Raw genomic sequence first — 22,165 nt, forward strand, 5'->3', positions numbered from 1 at the left:
ATCTTCTGTTTAGGATCGATAAACACTAAAGATATCGAAGAATGCTGACAAAATACTGAGAATGCACAACGGTTACAAGAAGCGAATTTCATTTTTATTTTGCAAGATAACTTACACTGAAAGACCATTTAATTTTAATGCACTCAGAGACTATTGAAAACCCGCGTTGTTTATGGAGAACTAGTTTTGACATGCTTAAGCTATGACTATCTTGTTTTTAAACCAGAAGATACCAAGGTAGTTTATAATTGCTGTGTATAACAAAACTGCAAGTTAGACCATATAACTCGTAATAATAACGGATCCATATTGTCGATGTATCTAAAGATTCATTTAACATTATTTTAAGTTATCTATTACCCAAAAATGTGTTGTGCTAAGATCGGTTTAAATTGTCCCAGTAGTTCTGCAGAAGGAAAAGACTGTGAAAAGTTTACAGACAGAAGGACGTATAGATATACGGACGAGCGAGGGACCATATATCCAACGATTCATTTAACACTATTTCAGAAGCCAGTGATAACACCTATAAGGTCAAACGTTGGTTTGTTTGTCTTCAATTGTGCGCACAGTCAAATTCCGTACATCATGTAGGCTAAGCCGGTGTAGATGCAAATTTTGACTCCCATAGAATGACCGGAGGTCATTTTTCGACGTCAAAATTTGCCTCTATACCTGAATAGTTTTATTGATAGCGGTATATAACACTCCACTCTATTCAGATACAGAAAGGCTGCAATTTTCTTTAGATAAAGAAGATGTCCAGGTAAAAAGCGGAATCTGATCGACGAGTATATTCTAACTAAATCAATCTTGATTTGATTCGCTTCAAAATTTCAAATCAAAAAATTTTGTGATGCAGGTTATCTAATATCATAAGTTTATCAACCCTCAAACATAGCCAAATCAACCCACGACCTGTAGTTCTTGCTGCCTCTCCAAGTACTCACACTCACGGATCTTTCAGATCTGACTATAAAACAGAAGTCCTGTGTCGCGGCAAGCGTCGGAACGTTAAAGAATCTTGGTTCATATGGCCCCGAGGGTTAAACATTGGTTTAAAATCAAGGTACTTCACTTACATTTGGATTACGAACTAAAACACCAAGGACACAATGAACTCACCTGGGCATGCTATTTTATTACTGAGATAACATCGATTTTCTTTAAAATTATTTACACCACAGACTTCCCCAAATTTAGTACACTGCACTGCGTTTTGAAATGTAAATCAATCGTAATTTAAGGCCTATTGAAATATCTGATAACGTTGCCCCGGGCAATCATATGGAAAACCACCCAGGTGAGATTTACATGATGCCATTTATTTAAATGACACAATAACACAATAGTTATTGTGTCTTATTGACAAAAGATTTTTGCACTCAGTGGTATTCGAGAAAATTTTATTTAGAGAGTTTCTTTTTACATTCGAATCAAAACCATTGACCCCAATCTTAACCCTACCTTACCCGCGAGGACCATATTGTAACTTGAATCTGCAATATGAGAGAAGATAACGATCAGTGATAAATTTCATAATTCCTATAGCAATAAAAAATTGTCAGTTCGGTAAACATGGACTCCTGGATACGTCAGAGGTGGGATCATGTGCCCAGAAGGATTAATCATACCCTCTCGATCGGTCATACCCACATTGAGCCCTACATCTTGATCAGGTAAACGGAATTCTCCGTAATCAAAAGCAGTGTACCAAGACTGGCTTAACAATTGGTATGAAACAAGTCAGACAGCATTTGACCCAATGATAGGTTGTATTGGTAAACTAGATAGCTATAACGACCATAGAATTTCCAAAATGCTGACTTTAAAGTAGGCTATTGAAATACCAATTTCACCACCAATTTGTTTGGCAGTAGCCTGCTTCGAATTAAAAGACTGAGATTGCCTGCGGATAACTCCGTTTACCTGATCAAGATATAGGGCTCACGGTCAACAGGGGATACTTACTCCTCCTAGGCACCTGATCCCACCTATGGTGTTTCCAGGGGTCCGTGTTTGCCCAACTATCTATTTTGTATTGTTTATAGAAGTTATGAGATTAATCACTGTTCGTTATCTTCACCTTGCATCATACACAAAACAAGCTCTTTTGTATCGAATCAGCTGAAGAGATACAAACACCATATGCAGGTGATATGTCAAAAAGTTGTCATGTACATTTCAACTCTTCTAGCTCAATGGGTGTTTTTTTTAAGGAAATTTGCAATCAACCTACCCTAGTTTTGCATTTTCATGATTATATCTCTTTCTAAGGGAGATGGTCCTTCATTTGTACAAACCTTAAAGCTCTTTACCCAAGAATATATTGTGCCAAGTTCAATTGAAATTGGCCCAGCAGTTATACAGAAGGGAACAATCTGAAATGTTTACAGACAGAAGGACGGATAGACAGACGGACGAACGACGGACAACGGATGGTCAGAAAAATTCAGTCTAACTTACAGTTCAGGTGAGCTAAACACTAAACATAACAAACAATGCTGATCAAATAATGAGAATGCACTACGCTTCATAAATGTTCATTTTCAACTTCATTTTGCAGGGTAATTTGCACTGAAGGACCAGCTCTCTGAGACTATTGAAAAAAAAACGTTGTTTACGGAGAGCTAGTTTTGACATGGCTATATAGTTTTTAAGCCAGATGATATCAGTGTAGTTTATAATTGCTGTGTATAACAAACCTGCAATTTAGCCCACATAATCCGTAATATTAAGGGATCCATAGGGTCGATGTATCCAACGATTCATTTAACACTATTTTAGAAGCTAATGATCACACCAAGAACGTCAAACGTTGGTTTATTTTCAATTGTGCGCACAGTCAAATTCCCTATACCATGTAGGCTAGGCCGAAATAGATGTATTAATACCGGTATATAACACTCCACTCTACCCTGATACAGAAAAGCGTCAGTTTTCATTAAATAAAGAAGATGCCACTGTACAAAAGGGAACCTGATCAACGAGTGTATTCGAACTAAGTCAATCTTTAGTTGGGGCGTTTCAAAATTTCAAACCAAATAATTGTGAGATGTGGGTTATCGAATATAATAGGTTTATCAACCCTCAAACACAGCCAAATCAACCCACGACCTGTAGTCATTGCTGTTTCTCCAAGTACTCGCCCTCACGGTTCTTCCGGATCTGACCATAAAACAGAAGTCCTGTGTTGCGTCAGGCGTCGGCACGTTAAAGAATCCTGGTTGATATGCTCCCAGGGTTTAACATAGGTCTAAAATCAAGATACTTCACCAATATTTTGACAAATAACTAAAACAAGCAAACAATGAACTCACCTGGGCATGTCATTTTATCCCTGAGACAATATCGATTTTCTTTAAAATTGTTTACACTACAGACTTCCCGATTTTAGTACACTGCACTGCGTTTGAAATGTTTATCAATCGTAATTTAAAGGCCTATTGAAATATCTGATAGCGTTGCCCTGGGCAATCATACAGAAAACCACCCAGATGAGATTTACATGAAAACATTTATTGAGATCACACAATAAAATAATAGTTATTTCGTCTTAATAATGCATTAGATTTTTCACCCAATGGTTCTCAAGAATATTTTATTTAGAGATTTTCTTTAAACATTCGGATGTGAAACTTTGATCTCTTCCTGTAACCCTATCCTACCCCTCGGACCATGATTGTAACTTGAATCTGCAATATCATAGGGGAAGATAAAGAACAGTGATCAATACCATAACTCTTATAGCAATACAAAATAGAGAATTTGGCAAACACGGATCCCTAAATATACCAGATGTTTAATCAGGTGCCCATGAGGAGTAAGCATCTCCCGTCAACCGGACACACCCACCGTGAGCTCTATATCTTCATCGGGTAAACGAAGCTATCTTTAGTCAAAAATGGTGTACCAAGAACGGCCTAATAATCAGTATGAAACAAGTCAGACAGCATTTGACCCAATGGTAGGTTGTATTGGCAAACAAGGTAACTATAACGACCATGAATTTGCAAAATGCTGACTTTAAACGAGACTATTAAAACCCTTTCAAACATCAACCTTTTTGGAAGTAGCTGGCCTCTAATTAAAACTGATCATACTCAGAACAAGCTCTTCCGTATCGAATCAGTTGATATATATTCACACCATATGCAGGTGATATGTTTCCATGCAAATTTCAACTTTTCTAGCTCAGTGGGTTTTGAGAAGATTTGCAAATAACCCAACCTATTTTGAATTTTATTAATATATCCCCTTTTAATGGACATGATCATTCTCTTGTACAAACCTAAAAGACATTTGCCCAAGAATGTGTCGTACCAAGTTCCGTTGAAATTAGCCAGTAGTTCTGGAGAAGGAAAAACATGTGAAAAGTTTACAGACATAAGGACGGATAGAAAGACGGACAAACGACGAACAACGAATGATCAGAAAAACTCATTCTAACTTACAGTTCAGGTGAGCTAAACACCAAAGATAACAAACAATGCTGACAAAATACTGAGAATACACTACGCTTAATAGAAGCAATTCTTATTTTATTTTGCAGGGTAACTTGTACTGAAATGCTATCTATAACACACTCGGAGACTATTGAAATATTCCGTTGTTTACGGAGAGCTAGTTTTGACATGCTAACTTATGACTATCTAGTTTTAAACCAGGAGGTACCAAGGTAGTTTATAGTTGCTGTGTATAGCATAACTACAAGTTAGCCGATGTAATTCGCAATAATAACGGATCCATATGGTCGATGTATCCAAAGATTCATTTAAGAGCTTGTCTACGAGAAAACCATACAAAATGTGATGGAAGCAAGGTAGGTGGATCATCAACATATTTTGAGTGTAATAAAATACATCAATATCATATACTTTGGTATATTTTTTTCGAGGATGTAGTCATTGGATAGGGATTTGCAGCCATGTTACTAAAAATAACGCCTTTGTTCTGACAAAAGGGTAAAATTATGTTTCTATTGAAAAACTCTGACAGGTTATTGAAAATGGATTTTTAAAACTTGGTACAGTTTGTACAACAACACCTTCATATTGTTTAGTGGAACTACAATATTTTACTTCCGTGTAAGTGCACAACGATCACAAATTTGTCATGATTCAATATCTTGGTAAATTGCCGAAAATGATCACTTTTGAATCAAATAGTAGTCAAAAATTAACGCTTTGATTTATCAAAAATTATTTTCATCTTATCAAGAAAAACTATATTTACGATATATCAAAATCTTTGAACTCTCGATTATAGTAAATATATTAATACTTCAAATTGCGCATTTGTTCTGCTATTAAAGTTTTCATTCTGGTAGTCATCTAAATATGTTGTCGTCATGCATGGTCCCTGTTATTTTATTAAGTCTTATATAACTTTATGATTTCACATCAGATGACCAGAAGTATCTATCAATCATTTTTGTTGCTATGATTCCTGATTGCAAAATTTGAAAACTGACGCTTTTTGATATGTATCGTATGAATAGTTGTATTTCAACAAAATTGATATATGTGCACTTTTAAAATGCAAGTTGTAAAAAACAAATTTTACATCTATTCATAATATGACTCCACAATTTGACTCCACTTTTTTGGCACACTGTTTTCGCTATAATAGCTCTAAAACTTCATTGTTATTTCGGATTTTAAACATTTCGGTTGAGCATCATTGAAGAGACATTATTTGTCGAAATGCACATCTGGTGCATCAAAATTGGTACTGTATAAGTTTTACATGTAGAGACTTAAATATACCAAAAGCAATGGATGGTAATTCTTCATAGATGTATGAAAGTCAAAATATCGGTATTCTAAAACAAATACCATGGTTGCTATAGTAACATTTAGACCAATTTAAGACTGCGTGTTTTAAGTTCAAGGTAAGCTAAAACTTGTATGAAGACAGAACGTAATAAATATTCAGAGTATAAATATACTCCTGGCAAGTCTTGATCTTTTCCATGAGACAGTTGAAACGTCATATGCAGTTATCAGGTACAATATATTAGATGAAAATACTTTGTGGTTAGGAATTCTTAGATATCATCAAACTTTAACAAATGAAGTATCCAGAAAAAAACTGAGCAGCAACCCTTAAACAATTAAATAGCATGCTTATATGTATATATAAACAAGAGTTGTCAGAAGACAACATAGTTCGCCGAGAAGCATAACTCTACTTAACTTTTTGTTCAAAGGCCTGGTCATGAGGCATCTAAATATGAAATATTAAATCCCTCTCTCCTTCGTTCAAAAGATATAGCCAAGGTTAATGTTTTTGAAAAGTGGGTCAAAGTCCAAGGTCAACAGTTCTGGTAACAAAAGAAACATATTCTAATGAGGATCTATATTTGAAACAGGAAAGGCCTATTACTCTTGATTCAAAAGATAAAACCAAGGTTAAAGTTTTTGAACAGTACGTCAAAGTTCAAAGCAAATGTCATTAGGTCAAATGTTTTCTACCAAAGCAAAGGGTCTCTTCATCAAAAATCTATTTGTAAAATATCAAAGCGTTATCCTTATTGACTCAAAATATATAGCCCTTGTTTAACTTTTTAAAAAGTAAGTCAATGTCATTAGGACACAAATCTTGGTACCATATCAAAGGTATCTTCATGCGGAATCAATATGGGAAATACCAAACCCTATCCCTCTTGCTTTAAAAGAGCACAGCTTAAAGTGTTTTCCTAAAAATTACACCGACACCGGGGTCATGCCAATACATGTAGCTCTCCGGATAGGTGAGCTGTAAACAACGTGCATATTCTTATCTTGTCTTTCTTTTTTTATTCTTACATGCAGTGTATTATTCTACATCCTAAATCCATGCGAATGGATTCGAAGCATCCATATTTAATGCCGGAAATTAATAATGGTAAACATTATATTGAGGGGAGAGGGGTGGTAATGGTAAATTGCTCTTAGATAGTGAATGATCTTGTTAAAATCATAACATAATACATAATGTTGACTACATCTAAATACAGAAATATTCTTTGCATTAACATCCCACTCCTCACACCGTTACACGTACATATGAAATATAGCTTATACTAACTGACAGTAATCACATCATTGCACCGAAGATGTAAGTCAGATAATAATGATAACGTCTGAATTCGCACAAACGTAAAGAAATTCATTTACAATAATTGGATATGCAAGGTGAAGATAACGAACAGTGATCAATCTCATAACTCCTACAAGCAATACAAAATAGATAGTTGGGCAAATACGGACCCCTGGACACACCAGAGGTGGGATCAGATGCCTAGGAGGAGTAAGCATCCCCTGTTGACCGGTCACACCTGCCGTGAGCCCCATATAATTTGTAATGAAATGTATTAATTATATCTGACCCAAATGGTATAGTTTTTCCTGTCTGTAAACAAGCTTCCTAACACGTATAGTGTGGGTGGAGAGACCCCATTGTTTACACTCATCACCGGGGCGGAGGATGTGGGTTGGTGACAAATTTTGATAGAAGAAAAAATCTCCCAAAATAAGTTTCACTGAACCCATAGCTCAAACTCATTAATGATAATAATAATAATAGGAGGGGGTCCAAGGATTTGGTTCATCAGTTCAAACTTCCATTTAGATTGTTTATTGATTGCCATGAAAAAGGAGAGGGGTGATTAAGCTAAAGGGATTTGATCGAAATAATCTTCGGTTTCCTGGTCAGATATATGATTTTCCAAATATCTAATGATGAACAAAGTAGTGACAATCCCAACTTTACCTACATCATTGACTTTAATAAACTACATTAGCATATACATGTATGTAATATTATCAGTTTACAGTATTTAGATATTTGTTGTTTGCAAAATAATGAAAGGTGTACCGGTAATTTTTTATTTGTTGAATCGTAACCCGTGATTAAATATCGAGTATGTCATATTGTTACATTGATCACTGCAGAAGAAAGGATACCGAGCAAACTGTTACAGTATACATTCCTAATTGAGAACACTATGCATTTTTATTCACACTTCTGTTATTTTGTTCTCTCTTCATTACTCAGTACACATATGTAAACTAATAACTAAATTGTTTTCATCAGTCTTGATAGTACATACATTTTGCAAATTAAGGAGGGGGAAGGGGGACTGCACTAAATCCTCATATGTTCCATTAGAATGAATATAGATGCATATTTTCTTTGATTTCCTCCACATAACATCTAAGCGTTCTCAATTAATGCATGGATTATCAAGGAAATAATGCTTTCAATTCATCAATGACAAAATACCTGACCACTAGTTTGCAGTATAGCAGGACGAAGTACCGGATACTTTTTTAACCATAACAATATTTAGAAATTTCTGGATTATTTTCATAGATACTGTTATGTTTTTCACTGATAGCACATGAACAAGATGTACAAATTCTCAAATCCAATTCAAGTTGGAATCATAGCATTCCATAATATTGCAGCAACAGGTCTATTTCATTAATACACTCCCTTTCTATATAAGATGATAGATTATTGGAATCTATTTATTAGAAAATGTTAAATCTATAAATAAACTTAAATTTCCAAACAAGTTATGCATCTAATTTCAGAAATTTTCAACTCTTAATTTTTTTAAAAATAATTTGAAATGCATAGAAATATTCAATTTTGTCAGTTTTAAATTTTAATTGCAAAGGAACGGCCAAAACTCCAAAATACATTTTTTATGTTTTATGGACAAGGATTTGATATTTAAGTAAAATGCACTTTTAAAGTAATTCAAGTGTTACTTTTGAAGCAATTTTGAAATTGACAATCTAACGCAATATGAAAGAGTTTGGCACAATGCCAAAATACAGGATCCATGTAATATTTATATGGACACTTACGATGTCAAACATGCTTTCGCAATAAGTGGTTTACATGGAAATATTTGAAAAATCAATTCTTTCTATAAGTCTTCAGAATTGATTTGAATTTTTGAAAAAATAAAACCCTAATATTCAAGGATTTTTCTTGTGTTATAAATACATTATTAAATATCCTAGATATCATGTAAATACAGAATGTGCTGTTACTAAAAATAGAAACGATCTATCAATAAATTGACCTTGAATTATAAGTATTCCACCAATATACTCAAATGATATGAATGATTAGAAATTATATTGATGACTGCCATTTCATTTATTTTTATATATTTGCATGGTTTCCTCGTAGACAAGCTCTAAATACTATTTTAGAAGCTAATGATAACATCAACAAGGTCTAACTTTGGTTCATTTTTAATTGTGGGCACAGTCAAATTCCGTACACCATGTAGGCTAGGCGGGAATGTTTTTGTTAATAGCGGTATATAGTACCCCAATCTACCCCGATACAGAGAGGCTGCATCTTTCCTTAAATTGAGAAGCTGCTATCTCTAGAAAGGAAACCTGATCAACGAATATATTAGAACAAAGTAAATCTTGATTTGAGTCATTTCAAAATTTCAAATCGAAGAATTGTGTGATACAGAGTATCTAATATCACTTCATTTCAAAATTAAGGATATTTGGCACACTGTTTTTCCCCAAAATAGCTTTAAAACTTCATTGTTATTTCGGATTTCTAACATTTCGGTTGAGCATCACTGAAGAGATATTATTTGTTGAAATGCGCATCTGGTGTATCAAAATTGGTACCATATAAGTTTTACATCATAAGTTCATCAACCCTTAAACATGGCCACTTCAACTTACGACCTGGTGTGATTGCTCCTTCCCCGAATACTTGCAGTCACATGTCTTTCGAAACTAACCGTAAAACAGAAGTTCTGTGTCACGGCAGGGGTTAGCACGTTATAGAACCTCTCAGACATGCCCCCCGAGGCTTACATATAGGTCTGAAACTAAGGTAGCTCACCTACATTTGGGCAAAGAACTAAATCAACAAGCAAATAATGAACTCACCTGGGGAAGTTTTCCCTGAAAAAAATATTATTGAATTTCATTAAAATAAATTTACAGCAGAGACTTTCCAATTTTAGTACACTGCACTGCGTTTTGAAATGTAAATCATTCGTAGTTTAAAGATCCTTCCAAATACTTCATAGAGTTGCTCAGGGGAATAATATTGAAAACCATCCAGTTGAGATTTGCATAACATTTATTTACCGGATGTGACCGGTCGAGAGGGGATGCTTACTCCTCTTAGACACATCATCCCACCTCTAGTGTGTCAAGGGGTCCGTATTTGCCCAACTACCTATTTTTGTATTGCTTATGGGTGTAATGAGATTGATTGCTGTTCATTATTTTCACCTTCCATCCCCTACGTAACCCTGTGATACTCCCGGGGACCATGATTGTAACTTGAATATGCAATATGAAAGGTGAAGGTAACGAAAAGTGATCAATCTCATACCTCCTATAGCAATACAAAATAGTTGAAGAAATACGGACCCCTGGATATTACAGAGGGGACATCAGATACCGAGGAGGAGTAAGCATCCCCTGTCGACCGGTTACACCCATCATAAATCCTACATCATGATCAGATCAACGGAATAATCAAAACCAGTATGCTAAAAACGGTCTGACAATTGGTAAGAAACAAGTCAGACATAGCATTTGACCCAATAATAGGTCATATTGGCCAACTAGATAGCTCTAACGAGCCTGAAATTTATGAAAAGCTTACTATAAAAAAGACTGTTCAAACGCACCATCAACTTGTTTGTAAGTATCATGCCTCGATTTAAAATCTAATCAGATATAGAAAACAAGCTCTTCCGTATTGAATCAGTTGAGATATATAAACACCATGTACAGGTTTTCATGTAAATTTCAACTTTTCTACCTCAGTGGTTTTTGATAAGATTTGCAAATGACCCATCCTATTTTTGCATTTTCGTGATTATATCCCTTTTTATGGGACATGGTCCTTCATTTGTACAAACTTAAAACCTTTTACCCAAGAATGTTTGGTGCTATGTTCGGTTGAAAGTTGCGAAGTAGTTCTGCTGGAGTAAATGTGAAAAATGTACACTCAAAATGACGGATAAACAGACGGATGGACGACAGACAACGGTTGAACAGAAACGACTCAGTCAAAGTTTCAGTGCAGATGATCTAAACAATAAACATAACAAACAATGCTGTCGAAATACTGATAATGCACTACGCTTAATAGAAGTGGATTTTTTTTTTATTTTGCAGTGTAACTTCCACTGAAAGACTATCTTATTTTAACGCACTTGGGGACTATTGATAACTCCCGTTGTGTATGGAGATCTAGTTTTGACATACTTATATCATGATTATTTAGTTTTTAAACCAGAAGATACCAGGGTAAATTATAGTTGCTGTGTATAACAAAAAAGCAAGTTGGCCCATATAATTCGTAATAATAACGGGAATATCGGGTCGATGTATCAAAAGATTCATTTAAACCTATTTTAGAAGTTAGTGATAACACCAAGAAGGTAAAACTGCGGTTTATTTTCAAGTGTGCGTGCAGTAAAATTCTGAAGGCAAGACCGGAATGTTTTTTGTTAATAGCGGTATACATAGTACTCCACTTTACCTTGATAAAGACAGGTTGCATCTTTCTTTAAATTGAGAAGCTGCTACTTTAAGAAAGAAACCTGATCGACGAGTATATTCGAACTAAGTCAATCTTCATTTGGGTCATTTCAAATCAAAGGACTGTGTGATGCAGGTTATCTAATATCATAAGTTTATTAACCCCCAAACATGGTTAAGTCATCCTACGACCTGTAGTGACCGTTGCTTCTCCAAGTATTCGCACTCAAAATACTTGCAGTCGCGGGTCTTTCGGATCTCACCATAAATCAAGAAGTCCGGAATCGCGTTGGACGTTGACACGTTACAAAATCCTAGTTGATATGACCCCGAGGGTTAAACATAGGTCGAAAATTAAAATACGTCACCTACATTTTGGCTAAGAACTAAAACAACAAGCAAACAATGAACTCACCTGGGGGTGTTTTTATCCCTGAAAAAATATATCGATTTTCATGGTAATAAATTTACAGCACAGACCAATTTAGTACAGTGCACAGCTTTTTGCAATGTAAATCATTCGCAGTTTAAACACCCCTACTAACGTTATTGTTATTTAAATTTACACCACGTGGGTTTTTCGACCCATTAAAGGGTTAGAGGTGAGGTCAAATTCCGCAGTGAAGGAAACCGGAAATAAATCTGCCAAAGCTATAGTCATTTTCTATATACTGTAATAGACATGTATCATCAATGCAAATTAGAAAATTCAATTAAGTACTGTCATACCAGCGATGATTGTGAAATAGTGAAAAGCTCAGGAAGTTAAAGTCATTTAAAGATTTAGATTGTACTTTAACTGATATTTAGTCTTATTGTCGTGTCATGAGGGGGGAGGGTCTTTTCTTCTTTTGTTCGGGGGGTAACGGTAATAATTCCATTGTTTATAACATATGCAAATAAAGAAATTGGGGAGACTGCTTTCTTCCATTTTTCATTTATAGTGGTATTTAGGGTAAAGACAAAACTGCAAACATATATGCATGTATTCATGGAGAATTTGTATAAAAAAAATTATCTTTGATAGTAAGTTTTTAACACCCCCCTCCCCCCTCCGAATTAAGAAATCATGAATTTTTTCGAACTTAGGAGAAAAGTTCCCCCTCCCCGATTTAGGATTTTGTAGAGTGGGCAAGTCACAGGACAAAACAATTTTTTTTCTCTTGTCAAGGATTTTTAACAAATTAAGTTATCTTCAGCATTGGTTACAAAAAGAGAATATTTTGCATTGAAAATAGAATTGGTGAAGAAAATGTGCGATTCATCCCTTATAGTATAATTGCGACTCATATAAATTGCACAAAATAATATATCACATTATAAGTTAATCATCAACGTCACAGAAAAAATGAAATTGATGTTATTGTTAGATTCTATTTCTACACTTCTATAGCATGTTATTTTTAGATTTATTCCTCTTTCAAGATATCTCATAAATTTTATAAGATATCTTATTAAACTTACAAGATATCTTCTAAAGTTTATGAAATATATTAATTGTATCCTTTATAATTGGATATCTGATAAAATATGATAAAATATGTTATATATTTTTAAGTTATCTTCTAAAACATATATCTTATGTCTTTTAAGATATCTCAAACTTAATAAGATATTTTATAAGATATCTCAAAAACGAAATTTTATAAGACATCTTGTTAAATTTATAATGTATCATATGAATTTACTTTTATAAGATATATATCATAAAACATATAAGATATCTTGCATGTATATTATAAGATATATCAAAGTTTGAACTATATTTTTTTTTAAATTGTTTATGAGATATCTTATAAGATATGTAAGATAACTTATAAAGCTTGTGAGAAATCTTATAAAACATCTAAGATATTTTATGTTTTATAAGATATTTGTTAAACATTATATCATTTGATATACAAGATATCTTATAAAGCTTACGTAGGAGATATCTTTCATAATTTATAATATATATCTTAAATATTTTATAAACTATATATTATATGAGATATATATCTTATAAGATTTATTAGATATCTTATCAGAAATAGAAGATATTTCATAAATTATATATGAAATCCTTAAAGGAATACCCGGTAGATACATTGTATAAATATGGCGTGCCATACACCTCACTTAGGTAGAAGCTAGATAAGCAGGATTTATACAATTATATGAATATATACATATTTTCTATATATCTTAGGAAATATCTGTGAAAAGCCTAATATGTATTTTCCTAAATTCAAAACTTAACGTACTAATTTTACTCTTTATGCTAAAGCAATTCATCAGCAAATGTGAATTATTACTACGGTTGTGCTCTGCAATGCATGCAAGCAGGTAGTTATATACAATATCAAAGTTGGTTAAGAAGTACTATGTACAAGTTACTGCTCATAAATGGAAATTCAATGGTTGAAAATTTTTCACATTTATTGAAATATACATAGTTTTCTTATCTATATGTATTGATCAGAAAGTAAGACAATGTTACACCACTGTATCTGCAAAAGTTTTTTTTTAAGTCTTAAATATTAAAGAAATTAAACCTTTAGAGTGGAAAATTTTTACAATATGTCTATATATACATAAAATCAGATGCTGAAATTTTATAAAATTTAATTCAATATCAGTATACATGTATATACATACATTTCAAAGTTATAACAATTTCTTAAAAATTCTTGGATGTTATTTTTATAGAGCATCCCAGATAACAGGATTTGAAGGTAGATCCTTAATGTAAACTGATGAATTCATTTAGGAATGTGCACTGCACACCAGCTATTTCCTCAAAATGAATCTCTGAAAGAAAGAAAAATTCACAATGATCAATATAAGCTATCTAAATTTTATTTTCCAGTATGAAATATGAATACTGATTGATTGTCTTAATTACTCCTTCTAGATATCTATTCTGTTTCAATTTAGTATCAATAGCATTAAAGACAAGAGGCCCATGGACCACATTGCTCACATGAATTACCTTGGCCCATATTTAAAGCTTGTTCTTGTATATTTGCATGTAAAGCTTTGATCCTTATTGTGGCCCCAACTTACCCCCGTAACTATGATTATTACAAAATTGAATCTGCACTATGTCAGGAAGCCTTCATGTGAATGTAAATTTCGTTGTCCCAATGGCTGCTTGATAAAAAGATTTTCCCTATATATTTGTATGTTAAACTTTGATCCCCTATTGTGGCCACACCCTTCCCCTGGGGGGGGGGGGGCATAATTTTAATAAACTTAAATCTGCACTATGTCAGCAAGCTTTGACATAAATGTAAGACTTTCTGGCCCAGTGATTCTTTAAAAAAAATCAAAAGATTTTCCTTATATATTTGTATGTGAAATTTTGATCCCCTATTGTGGCCCCATCCTACCCCTGGGAGCTATGATTTTAACAAATTTGAATCTGCACTATGTCAGGGAGCTTTCATGTAAATATAAACTTTTGTCTTACTTTCTGGTCCATTGGTTCTTGAGAAGATGTTATATTTTCCCTATATATTTGTATGTAAAACTTTGATCCCCAATTGTTGCCCCATCCCACCCCCGGGGGTCATGATTTTAATAAACCTGAATCTACACTATGCCAGGAAGCTTGCTTGTAAATTTCATCTCTTCTGGCCCAGTGGTTCTTGAGAAGAAGATTTTTAAAAGATTTTCCCTATACCTTTGTATGTAAAACTTTGATCCCCAATTGTTGCCCCATCCCACCCCCGGGGGTCATGATTTTAATAAACCTGAATCTACACTATGCCAGGAAGCTTGCTTGTAAATTTCATCTCTTCTGGCCCAGTGGTTCTTGAGAAGAAGATTTTTAAAAGATTTTCCCTATACCTTTGCATGTAAAACTTTGATCCCCTATTGTGGCCCCATCCTTTCCCTAGGGGGTCATGATTTTAATAAACCTGAATCTACACTATGCCAGGAAGCTTGCTTGTAAATCTCAGCTCTTCTGGCCCTGTGGTTCTTGAGAAGACTTTTAATGAACCCACCCTATTTTGTGATTATCTCCCCTGTGAAGGGTGGCAAGTTAGGCTGAAATTAACACTATCGTTCTGGAGAAGAAGTTGAAAAGGTTGTACATATGGACTGATGACAGCAAAAAGTGATCAGAATTGCTCTTTCAAGCCTTCAGCTCATGTGAGCTAAAATCAATTTGGAATTTTTCTTTGCTATGTGATTTATCTCTACCTACACTGCATATACACTATGCCTATTTTACCAGAAAGAAAAATTTTAATTATAACTTTACATATATATTTTACCCTCCACCCCTAAGATTTTAAGAAAACAATTGGATCTTCCTATCAATACAATATATGTCAATCTGCAAATGGCATTGAAGTATTGTGAAAAGTTTAAGTTTAACTCTGATAATCCATATCAGAGGAGAAGCATTCACAAGATATTTAAACATCTTCCACCCCTCTTAGATCCACTATAACTTTTAGGAAAATAATTGGATCCTCCCGTCCCAACAATATCAACATCTCCATATGGCATTGAAACATTGTAAAAAGTTTCAAGTCTAGCGGATAAGCCATATACGGTAGGAGAAGAAGCGTTCACAAGAATTTGTGACAGACAGATGGACAGACAGAAAATACAAAAACAATGTCTCGATCCCCCTGGAAGAGCGGAGACATAATAAACTAACTGTAACATCATGCTTCAAAATACTAACGATTTATACTAAGACACTGAATACTTACAATTTACACATGCAAGACACAGTACTATTTGATGGACAGCAATTAAAACATGGCTTCTAAAAGGAAAAAAAACCATGCTCTTATTTAGTATGTAACAAAAAATGTAATATTATGAAATTATACGATTTGTCAGTAATTAAGATTCAGTATTCCATGAAACAGTGTGTGTCATCTGCAAGTGTACTATATACTCAACCAAGACAGAAATACAGACAAAGTGATAGCATAAGCAATAATGTATCTCTTCATGAAAATATTTCTAAGATCTGCTACATGTATAATTATTAGCTTAATTCTTATAATCTTAAATTTTTTGACTTGTATCTGATGAAAGTTTTGAGGTAAAATTGTGTTTGTGCCTTTGTATGCATGTACATAATTTGTAAATGTAGTTGTACCCCTAAGTAGATTTTACATAATAAAATACTGAACACATATACATGTACTTCGTAAGTTCTGTTACATGTACATATACAACCATGCATAAAAAGATGTTTAAATACTATAACAATTTTTTAAGAAACAAAATTATCTGCATGCAGTGTATAGCTTGGTTAAAAATTTAAGGACAGATAAAATGATCTCGCTTTGTAGACAGAATAATCTCCTTTAAAATCTTGAAAACATAATCATTACATTCAATTATAGGAAGATGTGATACCTTGACAAATCTAGGATTCCTTTGAGGATCTCCAAATACATTTGTTCAAAGGGTGGTGAATCACTCAAAGTCCCCAAAAAGTACACTGAAAGCAGACACATGCACAAATATGTATTATGCTTTAAGATTTAGGCTAAAAATATAAATTGCTGTGCAAGTCAAAATAATGGAAAGAGAAAAAGAATCCCACAACTCTATGATACACTTCCTTGTATTGAGGTGTCCCGAAGACGAGTCGAATATACCAGTCTAATTTCAATTCAGATTGGAACATGGAATTCGTAACTTTTTTCTTTAACTGTAAACAATTAAGTTTTAATATTCTGATCACAATCTCCATCTAAACAAATTAATTGTGTCTTATTGAACTTATTTTCACTTGTAAATGAAACTTTTAGATTTAGTTTGATTAAAATTCCTTATTATAGATAAAATTGAATTACAGATGTCAAACAATGTTTCTTCAATGATCTCTTCAACAATGTATGTTTATTTTAAAAACTAAGGGTAGTGTGTTTAATTTTTGGTCAGAAACACAATATTTATTTGATGCCTTAATCTATGCTTTTAAATTTTCAAAACTCCATCAACATGCAATATAATAAATATTTTGATCAGTTACAATTGTATTTAATTCACAATTATTTTTTTTACAATTTAAGGCAATTCAGTTAAATATATAGCACAAACTAAAACATGTAAAATAATTAACATTGCACAGTCAGCTTTTCATTAAAGGGAGCTTATAATTACAAAATTCTTTACTTTAGGTTAAATAATACTCAGTGCACACTATGATTCTAACTTGGCCAAACTTGAAAAAAAAAATCCATGTAATATGATCATGCAAAAATATTTCTTCTCCTAAATTTCTAGAACAGCTTCTGGATGATCACAGCTCAATTTTGATTTCTGAGACTTATAACTGTTTAATTATGTTGCGAAATGTAATACTAAAAATGAAACAGCAAAGGTTTCTTACAGACAAAATATAGTTGATGTATATTAAAACAATAGTTAATTACAGTGTAGTGCAATGTAATCCTAATTGTGATTCAATTATTTGATTTAAGATTTTAAATTTTTGTACAGATTGTCCTCTAACATACAGATACATGACTAATCTAAATATGAAAAAGATTATTGATATTATTACATGTGTGTTTCTGTAATTATAAGTTTGTAATTGGAATAAGTAAATCTAAATTAATTAAAAAGATCAGAAATGCATGTAGGTATTTCATTCATAAAAGGAGAATTGTTTTTTTTAGAAATGACTTATGAAAATATGTACTGCTTATAATGTATCAAAAAAGGAAAAAGTTATGATGTATTTCCATGTATATTGTCCCGTCACATTAATATATGTGTTAATGATTAATATATATCATAAATGCTTGCATAAATAAACATTAGTAATACATGTGTGTGGTTACAGAAACTCAGAGCTATAAACTGTCAATCTGTAAATGAGTATGAGACCTGCACCACTTGGGAATTTTAAATGTTTTCTACTATGATTTTATATAAACCAAAGACTGCAATATTTTGCTACATATAAGAAGATTGATGCATGATCTGATAAAAAAATTTAATTAGTGCATTGTCCACTGGTTTCTATAATATGCACATTTTTTACCAGATTTAATATACATGTTATAAATGACAATTACAACCCTGCATTAGATACAAGGAGGATCCTGTTAAATATAATGCACTGTCCCCTGATGTCCTTTGCAGTTTTGTGATCAACTTTTAAAATTATCACTGGTACATTATATACTTTGGTAATGGTTACTATATATATATACATGTATACATCTAGTCATGTTCTAATTTCCATCTATTGTTGCTTTCCCTCCACTTAAAAACAATCCATAATTGGTCACCTTTGAGCGTACATACATGTAGTGTATGAAAAGGGTGCTATATAAATATGGTATTACTATTATTAAATCATATCATATAAGGAAAAGTTGGAATTTTTCATTTACATATGTACCAAATGATAATCCTACAAATACATGTCATATACTTTTCATTCATTCTAATTTTCTTAGGTGTGCTTCATGCATCAATGAGTTTAATTATCAAAATCTTTACATATCAAAAAATTATGAATGGGTAGTATACACACCCCCTGGTCACCACAACAGATCCAATCAATAAAATTTACTTTCTTCATAAAATAAATTCACTTTATCTATACTGCTAGATTAGGAAAATGATTATGTTTCCATCAAAGAAATATTAAGTTTAGAAGTTTTAAGATACTTGCAATGCATCTTTCTTTGCTTGTAACATGCACATTCACAGATACATACATGTATATACTTCAAACATGAAACAGACTATAATATTTTCTGCGTGGAAATGGTAAATTGTATGCAACATTTCAGTGTTTGATAAATTGAACACAATCCCTATGCAACATTAAAATTTAATTATGGCATTTGAAATAGAAAGATGTCCTCTCAATATTTTTTTTCACGATAATCAAGACTTCTTTCAAAGTTGGCCTAGGTCCAAATCTAAGGACGATAGCTCTTTCTTACCATTTCTTATTTAAGCTTTATTAGCTGATGACATTAGGAAAATAATGCATTGATACGTAGATCTATATATTGCAAAAACAAATAAAGCACAATATACCATAATTTATAATTGATACTTACATTAACACTGGAATTCCTTAAGGCACATCCATATCCGGTAGAAAATTCACCGGGTCTCAGGTAGCTCGCGTTGGAGTCTCGGAGCAGCGAGATTATATTTCATTCGATAGTCTTTGATTTTACGCTCTACTTAACACCGATAAAGAATATGTTCCGAACACGTTAGTAGGGGTGTTAAAGGCTTATCGAAATATCCGATAACGTTGCCCTAGGCGAACATATGGAAAACCACACAGTTGAGATTTACATTTATTCAAATGCCCCAACAAAAGAATAGTTAGTTCGTCTTAATGACACACTAGATTTTATCTAACAAGGATTCGTAAATCCGCCAGTTTTCTGCCTGCTTTATTTCTTTCAGATGCATTGGTATGTACCCAAATTGTAATTGTTACACCAAACTTGCCTCGATCTATAAGCGGATAGGAATGAGATATAGTAGTAAATCACAAAATATATCAGTTTTGTCCCCTTTGTTTTTTTTCCTTTAAATGCTTCTTTTTTAATGGAAAGGATGGAATTCAGTTCAGTCCACAATATATAAAGGTGTCGTAAATTATTTTGAATGTTGTGAAGTTGAAGAGAGTGAAGATGGATGAGCCAATATGATTGGTAGATGTTTAAGAACGACAGAGGTCTTGATTTGCACAGTGTCTGAATCCTCTGGTATGGTACTCTGAGATGGTATGAGTGGTGCGGATTTAGCCCATATGAGTGACAATCAAAGCAGGAAGATGGCACCTGCTCAGGATATGTTTTGTGCAGCAATACCTTCACGTACGGATGACATGTAACTTAGGGTCCTAATTTATTAATTACACGAATACGAAATACAAGTATTGAGAAATCAGGGTAGTATGAATTTTCATTAGACTGCCATAATCCGAGTTTGATGTATAATCCCTACCCATATGTTGCAGAACCAAACAAATTTCCCAAAGGTTAAATATCGCCCACACTTCCTGCATCAGTATTTTCACACAGATGAAAGGTGAAGATAACAAGCAGTGGTAAATTTCATAAATCCTATAAGCAATACAAAATAGACAGTTGAGTAATTAAACAAGGACCCCTAGACACGTCAGAGTGGGATCAGGGGCCTAGGAGGAGTAAGAACCCATAGAGGACACTATATTAGTCAGCACGGGTTTGATTTCTTTTCTAGATTATGATTAGTGCTATTAGATATGACAAATGAATATTATGGGTATTTTGCAAAACATAGTTATATTTCCAAGTCAAAATTACATGCATCTCAGTAATGATCAGGAAATTAAAAGTGAAAGGAGACTATTGGAGTAGTGTTTATGATACTGCATGGATAAATTATTGGATAGAAATGTGTATCTTCTTAGAACTCTGCCCTGTGATATAGAACCATGAGCAACACTAAATGTATATATCGATTTATAAAGACTAAATGCACGAGAGAAGTTGAATCCCTCAACTAAAACAGAAAAATGATTTATCATATTTCAATCAGGTATATTATTCATGACTAACGTGTCACCCCTTCCTAAAATGTACAGACATCGATGTTAGATATTATATATTTTATCAATTGTTTTACAGAAATATATCCAAAATACCCAAAGATATATGTGTTTGTTTTGTCGGAACTCATAAGCTTTCGGGGGTTTTGCTCACACACACACCAGTCTTTTACTGTGCCCCTATTCAGAAAGTTGTGGATCCACCACTGCTAATTCAAGTGAATTAATGATATCATTTACTTGAAGGGTATAATGTAAGCCCAGTATTCTTTCTTTCCTTTTTAAATCTTCCGTAAATCCATATTTTGAGTATCCTTCTTATGGTCTCATCAGGAATATCTAACATTCCAATATTTTAACATTGGTGATACGTCGCTTAGGATGTCGTTTATTATTTTACACTGTGGTGCTTTAAATAATATATATGAGATTCGAGCTCTGAACGATAGGCTTTTGAAATACATGCACCAATCAAATGAGTCGCAGTTTGAAGGAAAACTCGAATTGGAATGCATCGGAATTTTCTAAAGCTACATATAAAGGTTGTCCCCGTTTCTTGGTTAGACTTCATGAATAATGAATTATACAATTACACTGTCCACCATAGGCTCTTTAAACCAGCAAGTCGATTCTTTAAACTTATAGATGCCGTCAACATAAGCAACATTTTTCCTCATAAAAAAGTTCATTCTTGTATTCCAGCATGGGTCAAAGTCTGCACCCTGTATTTCCTACAAATATGTGTCTACTATTACATCCAAAGTGTTTGATTAAAAACAAACTTCATAGAGCCTAGATATAGATCACCTTTTACATAATCCACTTACGTCTTTTTGTTCTTCATCTTCTTTCAACTACAATCCAGCTGATCATGTCGTTACTGGTGATGCTGATATAGTTAAAAATAACGACCTGATATCACTTATTTTCAAAGGGCCAAAATTCAGAGAGCCCTGGTTTTTCAATTGGCGACAGAACTTTATCTCCATTAGATTAAGATTATGCCAGACAATGAGGTAAATATGGAAAATATGGCTTGATATCAGAGGTGGGATCAGGTCCCAAGGACGGGTAAGTATCCTTTGTTAAC

At 33.3% G+C, this 22,165-nt stretch overlaps 1 long non-coding RNA gene across 1 annotated transcript; it reads right to left on the reverse strand.

The window, feature by feature from the left end:
* Window positions 1-14,124: 14,124 nt before the first annotated feature.
* On the reverse strand, window positions 14,125-19,757 carry LOC130048533 (uncharacterized). The gene is made up of 4 exons (XR_008797323.1): window positions 19,583-19,757; window positions 16,908-16,992; window positions 16,247-16,302; window positions 14,125-14,327 (listed from the first exon to the last, which is right to left on the reverse strand). It is a non-coding gene; the product is annotated as an uncharacterized LOC130048533 (long non-coding RNA).
* Window positions 19,758-22,165: the final 2,408 nt, after the last annotated feature.

This window comes from Ostrea edulis, chromosome 7 (genome assembly GCF_947568905.1).
Source record: "Ostrea edulis chromosome 7, xbOstEdul1.1, whole genome shotgun sequence".
Taxonomy (NCBI): Eukaryota; Metazoa; Mollusca; class Bivalvia; order Ostreida; family Ostreidae; genus Ostrea; species Ostrea edulis.